We start from the raw sequence: 9,669 nt of genomic DNA, 5'->3' as shown, positions 1-9,669 counted from the left end.
TTAGATCCTAGTTAGATCTCCAGTTAGATCTATAGTTAGATCTCTAGTTAAATCTCTAGTTAGATCTTTAGTTAGATCTCCAGTTAGATCTATAGTCAGATCTCTAGTTAGATCTCTAGTTAGATCTCTAGTTAGATCTATAGTTTGCTCTCTAGTTAGATTTCTAGTTAAATCTATAGTTAGATCTATAGTTAGATCTCCAGTTAATCTATAGTTAGATCTCTAGTTAGATCTCCAGTTAGATCTCTAGTTAGATCTATAGTTAGATCTCTAGTTAGATCTCCAGTTAATCTCTAGTTAGATCTATAGTTAGATATCTAGTTAGATCTCCAGTTAATCTATATTTAGATCTCTAGTTAGATCTATAGTTAGATCTCTAGTTAGATGTCTAGTTATATCTCTAGTTATATCTCCAGTTAGATCTCTAGTTAGATCTCTAGTTAGATCTCCAGTTAATCTATAGTTAGATCTTTAGTTAGATCTCCAGTTAGATCTCTAGTTAGATCTCTAGTTAGATCTCCAGTTAATCTATAGTTAGATCTTTAGTTAGATCTCCAGTTAGATCTCTAGTTAGATCTCTAGTTATATCTCCAGTTAGATCTCTAGTTAGATCTCCAATTAGATGTCTAGTTAATCTCTAGTTAGATCTCTAGTTAGATGTCTAGTTATATCTCCAGTTAGATCTCTAGTTAGATATCCAGTTAGATCTCTAGTTAGATCTCCAGTTAGATCTCTAGTTAGATCTCTAGTTAGATCTCCAGTTAATCTATAGTTAGATCTCTAGTTAGATCTCCAGTTAGATCTCTAGTTAGATCTATAGTTAGATCTCTAGTTAGATCTCCAGTTAATCTCTAGTTAGATCTATAGTTAGATATCTAGTTAGATCTCCAGTTAATCTATATTTAGATCTCTAGTTAGATGTCTAGTTATATCTCTAGTTATATCTCCAGTTAGATCTCTAGTTAGATCTCTAGTTAGATCTCCAGTTAATCTATAGTTAGATCTTTAGTTAGATCTCCAGTTAGATGTCTAGTTAGATCTCTAGTTAGATGTCTAGTTAGTCTAGTTAGATCTCTAGTTAGATCTCCAGTTAATCTATAGTTAGATCTCTAGTTAGATCTCCAGTTAGATCTCTAGCTATATCTCCAGTTAGATATCTAGTTAGATCTCTAGTTATATCTCCAGTTAGATCTCTAGTTAGATCTCCAATTAGATGTCTAGTTAATCTCTAGTTAGATCTCTAGTTAGATATCCAGTTAATCTCTAGTTAGATCTCTAGTTAGATATCCAGTTAATCTCTAGTTAGATCTCTAGTTAGATCTCCAGTTAATCTCTAGTTAGATCTCTAGTTAGATCTCCAGTTAGATCTCCAGTTATATCTCTAGTTAGATCTCCAGTTAATCTCTAGTTAGATCTTTAGTTAGATCTCCAGTTAGATCTCAGTTAGATCTCCAGTTAGATCTCTAGTTAGATCTCCAGTTAGATCTCCAGTTAGATCTCTAGTTATATCTCTAGTTAGATCCCCAGATAGATCTCCAGTTATATCTCCAGTTAGATCTGTAGTTAGATCTCTAGTTAGATCTCTAGTTAGATCTCCAGTTAGATCCTGTATTGAGAGGCAAGTAGAACACAGCAGCAAGACAAGATCAGATTGCAATGAAAAAGAAGACGTGAAAACATAGCAGACATTCGCTTTCTGCTAAAGTAATGTCTCATTGATGTTTTATTTTTTATTTTTTTATTTCACCTTTATTTAACCAGGTAGGCTAGTTGAGAACACCTTTATTTAACCAGGTAGGCTAGTTGAGAACAAGTTCTCATTTGCAACTGCGACCTGGCCAAGATAAAGCATAGCAGTGTGAACAGACAACACAGAGTTGCACATGGAGTAAACAATTAACAAGTCAATAACACAGTAGAAAAAGGGGAGTCTATATACATTGTGTGCAAAAGGCATGAGGAGCTAGGCGAATAATTACAATTTTGCAGATTAACACTGGAGTGATAAATGATCAGATGGTCATGTACAGGTAGAGATATTGGTGTGCAAAAGAGCAGAAAAGTAAATAAATAAAAACAGTATGGGGATGAGGTAGATGAAAATGGGTGGCTATTTACCAATAGACTATGTACAGCTGCAGCGATCGGTTAGCTGCTCAGATAGCAGATGTTTGAAGTTGGTGAGGGAGTGTTACGGATACAGTTATCCTGTGTGTGTATCCTGTGTGTGTGTTTCTTTTCTCTCCTTCTCCCCTCACAGGTGAAAACCATCACTCCCCAATCAGTCAACAATCAATCATCAATCAGAAGACACACCTCCTCCTACTTCCTACCCTATCACAGTTCCTTCCCCATGGTTTAAAAACCCCGTCATTTGTTTGCTCTGGAGCAATCTCTAGCTCAATCTCTAGCTCAATCTCTAGCTCAATCTCTCTGTAAATGCCATGTCTGTAGGTCTCTGTGTTTCACTCTCGCTTTGTGTCTTAACCTCTCTTTTGTTTAAAGCACCTCCATAGCACTTTGTCATCACCTGTGAGTATTGTTTTTGGTTATGGTGTTTGTGTGTTGCTGGTGGGAAAAGGGGGAAACCAAGACAAGTCGCCCATGGGCATACATTACCCGTAGGTGAACTTTGTTAAATACACTAGTTAGAACTGGGCGGACCACCCACTGTATTTTTGGTTAGTTAGTTAGCTGTTGTTAAAGTAGGCTAGTCTAGCTTAGGGGTGTTTTTGAATACTTATTGTTTCTTTCCTTGAGTCCAGCTCAACCCCTTTTCCTTCTCCCCCCATTACCGTGTGTTTATAAATAAACCTAGAGTTTGACGGTATATTTCTGTTGTCGTGGTTATTTCGTGCACACTTTTACTTTGTCACCATAATAATTTGCATGAGTTATGTTACGGGTCTCATTACCATCCCCCCTAGACTGTCGGGCCAAAAGGGATTCGTAACAGGGAGATAAAAGTCTCCAAGTTCAGCGATTTTTGCAATTCGTTCCAGTCACAGGCAGCAGAGTACTGGAACGAAAGGCGGCCAAATGAGGTGTTGGCTTTAGGGATGATCAGTGAGATACACCTGCTGGAGCGCGTGCTACGGATGGGTGTTGCCATCGTGACCAGTGAACTGAGATAAGGTGGAGCTTTACCTAGCATGGACTTGTAGATGACCTGGAGCCAGTGGGTCTGGCGACGAATATGTAGCGAGGGCCAGCCGACTAGAGCATACAAGTCGCAGTGGTGGGTGGTATAAGGTGCTTTAGTGACAAAACGGATGGCACTGTGATAAACTGCATCCAGTTTGCTGAGTAGAGTGTTGGAAGCAATTTTGTAGATGACATCGCCGAAGTCGAGGATCGGTAGGATAGTCAGTTTTACTAGGGTAACTTTGGCGGCGTGAGTGAAGGAGGCTTTGTTGCGGAATAGAAAGCCGACTCTTGATTTGATTTTCGATTGGAGATGTTTGATAGGAGTCTGGAAGGAGAGTTTACAGTCTAGCCAGACACCTAGGTACTTATAGATGTCCACATATTCAAGGTCGGAACCATCCAGGGTGGTGATGCTAGTCGGGCATGCGGGTGCAGGCAGCGATCGGTTGAAAAGCATGCATTTGGTTTTACTAGCGTTTAAGAGCAGTTGGAGGCCACGGAAGGAGTGTTGTATGGCATTGAAGCTCGTTTGGAGGTTAGATAGCACAGTGTCCAAGGACGGGCCGGAAGTATATAGAATGGCGTCGTCTGCGTAGAGGTGGATCAGGGAATCGCCCGCAGCAAGAGCAACATCATTGATATATACAGAGAAAAGAGTCGGCCCGAGAATTGAACCCTGTGGCACCCCCATAGAGACTGCCAGAGGACCGGACAGCATGCCCTCCGATTTGACACACTGAACTCTGTCTGCAAAGTAATTGGTGAACCAGGCAAGGCAGTCATCCGAAAAACCGAGGCTACTGAGTCTGCCGATAAGAATATGGTGATTGACAGAGTCAAAAGCCTTGGCAAGGTCGATGAAGACTGCTGCACAGTACTGTCTTTTATCGATGGCGATGTACTACTACGTAATAACCTAATCCACCGGTTTACTACCTGTGATAGAAAAATCTGGGTCTTGGTAGTCATCTCTGGTGTGTAGGTCACGTCTCTAGACTGGTCTACATGACCACACATCCCTGTCTGTCTCCTGTCTGTCTGTGTCCTCTCATCCACATTACAGAACATGACCACACATCCCTGTCTGTCTCCTGTCTGTCAGTATCCTCTCATCCACATTACAGAACATGACCACACATCCCTGTCTGTCTCCTGTCTGTCTGTGTCCTCTCATCCACATTACAACAATCACACATCCCTGTCTGTCTGTGTCCTCTCATCCACATTACAGAACATGACCACACATCCCTGTCTGTCTCCTGTCTGTCTGTGTCCTCTCATCCACATTACAGAACATGACCACACATCCCTGTCTGTCTCCTGTCTGTCTGTATCCTCTCATCCACATTACAGAACATGATCACACATCCCTGTCTGTCTCCTGTCTGTCTGTGTCCTCTCATCCACATTACAGAACATGACCACACATCCCTGTCTGTCTCCTGTCTGTCTGTATCCTCTCATCCACATTACAGAACATGACCACACATCCCTGTCTCCTGTCTGTCAGTATCCTCTCATCCACATTACAGAACATGACCACACATCCCTGTCTGTCTCCTGTCTGTCAGTATCCTCTCATCCACATTACAGAACATGACCACACATCCCTGTCTGTCTCCTGTCTGTCTGTGTCCTCTCATCCACATTACAACAATCACACATCCCTGTCTGTCTGTGTCCTCTCATCCACATTACAGAACATGACCACACATCCCTGTCTGTCTCCTGTCTGTCAGTATCCTCTCATCCACATTACAGAACATGACCACACATCCCTGTCTGTCTCCTGTCTGTCTGTGTCCTCTCATCCACATTACAACAATCACACATCCCTGTCTGTCTGTGTCCTCTCATCCACATTACAGAACATGACCACACATCCCTGTCTGTCTCCTGTCTGTCTGTGTCCTCTCATCCACATTACAGAACATGACCACACATCCCTGTCTGTCTCCTGTCTGTCTGTATCCTCTCATCCACATTACAGAACATGACCACACATCCCTGTCTGTCTCCTGTCTGTCTGTGTCCTCTCATCCACATTACAGAACATGACCACACATCCCTGTCTGTCTCCTGTCTGTCTGTATCCTCTCATCCACATTACAGAACATGACCACACATCCCTGTCTCCTGTCTGTCAGTATCCTCTCATCCACATTACAGAACATGACCACACATCCCTGTCTGTCTCCTGTCTGTCAGTATCCTCTCATCCACATTACAGAACATGACCACACATCCCTGTCTGTCTCCTGTCTGTCTGTGTCCTCTCATCCACATTACAACAATCACACATCCCTGTCTGTCTGTGTCCTCTCATCCACATTACAGAACATGACCACACATCCCTGTCTGTCTCCTGTCTGTCAGTATCCTCTCATCCACATTACAGAACATGACCACACATCCCTGTCTGTCTCCTGTCTGTCTGTATCCTCTCATCCACATTACAGAACATGACCACACATCCCTGTCTGTCTGTCTCCTGTCTGTCTGTATCCTCTCATCCACATTACAACAATCACACATCCCTGTCTGTCTCCTGTCTGTCCGTATCCTCTCATCCACATTACAGAACATGACCACACATCCCTGTCTGTCTCCTGTCTGTCTGTATCCTCTCATCCACATTACAGAACATGACCACCCATCCCTGTCTGTCTCCTGTCTGTCTGTGTCCTCTCATCCACATTACAGAACATGACCACACATCCCTGTCTGTCTCCTGTCTGTCTGTGTCCTCTCATCCACATTACAGAACATGACCACACATCCCTGTCTGTCTCCTGTCTGTCTGTGTCCTCTCATCCACATTACAGAACATGACCACAGTCCCTGTCTGTCTCCTGTCTGTCTGTGTCCTCTCATCCACATTACAGAACATGACCACACATCCCTGTCTGTCTCCTGTCTGTCTGTATCCTCTCATCCACATTACAGAACATGACCACACATCCCTGTCTGTCTCCTGTCTGTCAGTATCCTCTCATCCACATTACAGAACATGACCACACATCCCTGTCTGTCTCCTGTCTGTCTGTATCCTCTCATCCACATTACAGAACATGACCACACATCCCTGTCTGTCTCCTGTCTGTCTGTATCCTCTCATCCACATTACAGAACATGACCACACATCCCTGTCTGTCTCCTGTCTGTCTGTAACCTCTCATCCACATTACAACAATCACACACACTGGAAAATACTGTCCAGCATATTGCTGACATTTTACTCCAAATAATCCTTATCATAGTTTTTTTTCCTCTATGGTTTTATCAAATGGGCCAGCCCATTCCACCCACACTGGGGTGGGATTTTCCAAGCAGCCCCACCCCACCATTGGCCCACACCAAACACACAGGGTCTGGCGTGTGTGTGTGGGTGGGTGTGTGTGTGTGTGTGAAATGTCTTGATACAGAGCTCAGAATAATAAATGAATGTGTTTTCATGTCTACAATGTTAATGTTGTTCGATGTCAGAGAGAGACTCCCTGGTTCAACTGGGGGTAGTAGTAGGTAGCCTTATTCCACAGCTGAGTCACCTGCTAAAAGTATTGGACAATATCAACAACAAAAAAGGGACTTCAATCCCCGTTTTGGAGCTTCAATCCCCGTTTTGGAGCTTCAATCCCCGTTTTGGAGCTTCATCCCCGTTTTGGAGCTTCAATCCCCGTTTTGGAGCTTCATCCCCGTTTTGGAGCTTCAATCCCCGTTTTGGAGCTTCAATCCCCGTTTTGGAGCTTTTGGAGCTTCAATCCCCGTTTTGGAGCTTCTGGAGCTTCAATCCCCGTTTTGGAGCTTCATCCCCGTTTTGGAGCTTCAATCCCCGTTTTGGAGCTTCTGGAGCTTCAATCCCCGTTTTGGAGCTTCTGGAGCTTCAATCCCCGTTTTGGAGCTTCAATCCCCGTTTTGGAGCTTCAATCCCCGTTTTGGAGCTTCTGGAGCTTCAATCCCCGTTTTGGAGCTTCAATCCCCGTTTTGGAGCTTCATCACCGTTTTGGAGCTTCAATCCCCGTTTTGGAGCTTCTGGAGCTTCAATCCCCGTTTTGGAGCTTCAATCCCCGTTTTGGAGCTTCAATCCCTGTTTTGGAGCTTCATCCCCGTTTTGGAGCTTCAATCCCCGTTTTTAGATTTGTGGGTTCAGTTATTTTAGTGATTGGACCTGGGCTGATAGTTTCTATAGGAACAGAGACCAATGACCAATATGTGGTGCTCTTTGTTTCTGCCTGTAGTAAAATCAACTCTGTCTGTCCTGATGCCCCTGGTGATAACTCCAGAGATGAGGCCTGACAGGGCGTGTCTCTGTCTGTGTTGGCTGACTGAGGGAGCTCCTGTCTGGGTCTGACGTTGAGTAATGCCCTGGATGTTCAACACCACCTCCACAGTCAGTCACCCAGGCAGTGTGTTAGTGAGGTGTGTCTAGTGGTTTATTAAGCCTGTGTGTATTCAAGGCGTGTGTGTTTGTGTCTTGCAGCCTTTCTGATCTTACCCACTTCCGAACTTACTACGGTAAACTTTCACCCAGTCTGTCCGTCTAACAGAGTCTTAGAGCTGTGCATTGTTCTCTCAAAATATCCTACACACACCTACAATACATAGTATGCTTACAGACACCTACAATACATAGTATGCTTACAGACACCTACAATACATAGTATGCTTACAGACACCTACAATACATAGTATGCTTACAGACACCTACAATACATAGTATGCTTACAGACACCTACAATACATAGTATGCTTACAGACACCTACAATACATAGTATGCTTACAGACACCTACAATACATAGTATGCTTACAGACACCTACAATACATAGTATGCTTACAGACACCTACAATACATAGTATACTTACACACACCTACAATACATAGTATGCTTACACACACCTACAATACATAGTATGCTTACACACACCTACAATACATAGTATGCTTACAGACACCTACAATACATAGTATACTTACAGACACCACAATACATAGTATGCTTACACAATACATAGTATGCTTACACACACCTACAATACATAGTATGCTTACACACACCTACAATACATAGTATGCTTACACACACCTACAATACATAGTATGCTTACAGACACCTACAATGCTTACAGACACCTACAATGCTTACAGACACCTACAATGCTTACAGACACCTACAATGCTTACAGACACCTACAATGCTTACAGACACCTACAATGCTTACAGACACCTACAATGCTTACAGACACCTACAATGCTTACAGACACCTACAATGCTTACAGACACCTACAATGCTTACAGACACCTACAATGCTTACAGACACCTACAATGCTTACAGACACCTACAATACTATGTGCGTCTGGGTCCCTGTATCATCCATGTGAGAGGGAGTGCACTTTAACTATCTACTCCAACCAGTAGCTATGACTACAATAAACATATTTGATCATGAGACAGAGCCTGGGCGCGAACCCAGAGTCTCTGGTGGCACAGCTAACGCTGCGATGCAGTGCCGTAGACCACTGCGCCACCCGGGAGAAAATCATCATCTTTTAATCACCAGAATATCTGAGTCTGATATATTCCATTTACGTCCTAGTCAGACCAGACCAACACACATCTGGAGAAGGTCTTTCATCAGACCAGACCAACACACATCTGGAGAAGGTCTTTCACCAGACCAGACCAACACACATCTGGAGAAGGTCTTTCACCAGACCAGACCAACACACATCTGGAGAAGGTCTTTCATCAGACCAGACCAACACACATCTGGAGAAGGTCTTTCATCAGACCAGACCAACACACATCTGGAGAAGGCCTTTCACCTGGTGTTTTCACCACTAACGCATCACAGGTGTGTGTGTCTTAGTCTCTGCGTGTCTCTGCCAGGTGTTCACACACACACACACGCACACACACGCACGCGCGCCATGACACACCCTACTGTTCAACTCTCTCATTAGTTAAGCAGTCTACCACAACATAGCTCACAGCAACAAGGTCCCTAATGGTTTGAATTAAGATCTGGTTATAGTTCTAGGAGCCTTTAACATGTGGTTGGAGCTGGAAAAGAGGCAACTACAAGCCACTCTGGACAAGAGCATCTGCTAAATGACTAACATGTAGTACAAATGGAACTGTTGGCTATAATATGTCTGTAATAGCAGTTTTACTATGTGTCATTACTACGCTGAGTCAACTGAAGAAGAAAAAACCCTCAAAACATGATCATTGAGATACTGTTTACTGCACGAGTACGACAGTGTTTTGTCACAAAAGGCTGACACCAAGGGAGAATCTCAATAGCATTTCTTCACATCCTGTCTCCTCGCCCCCGTCAAAACCCATTGGATGAGAAAGTCAGTCCCCTCTGACCTTGTCCTCCAATGAGTTTTGAGAAGGAGGTGAAGAGAGAGTACGCGAGGAGTCAAGGAAATGCAGTTTAGAATCTCCCCAATATCGACTACTTCAGAAGCTGTGATGTTCCACAGCTGCAGTGTATGATGCCCCCAAGTGG

Source organism: Oncorhynchus nerka, linkage group LG5, assembly GCF_034236695.1.
Source record: "Oncorhynchus nerka isolate Pitt River linkage group LG5, Oner_Uvic_2.0, whole genome shotgun sequence".
Classification (NCBI taxonomy): Eukaryota; Metazoa; Chordata; class Actinopteri; order Salmoniformes; family Salmonidae; genus Oncorhynchus; species Oncorhynchus nerka.
Note: the sequence above shows the minus strand (reverse complement) of the source record.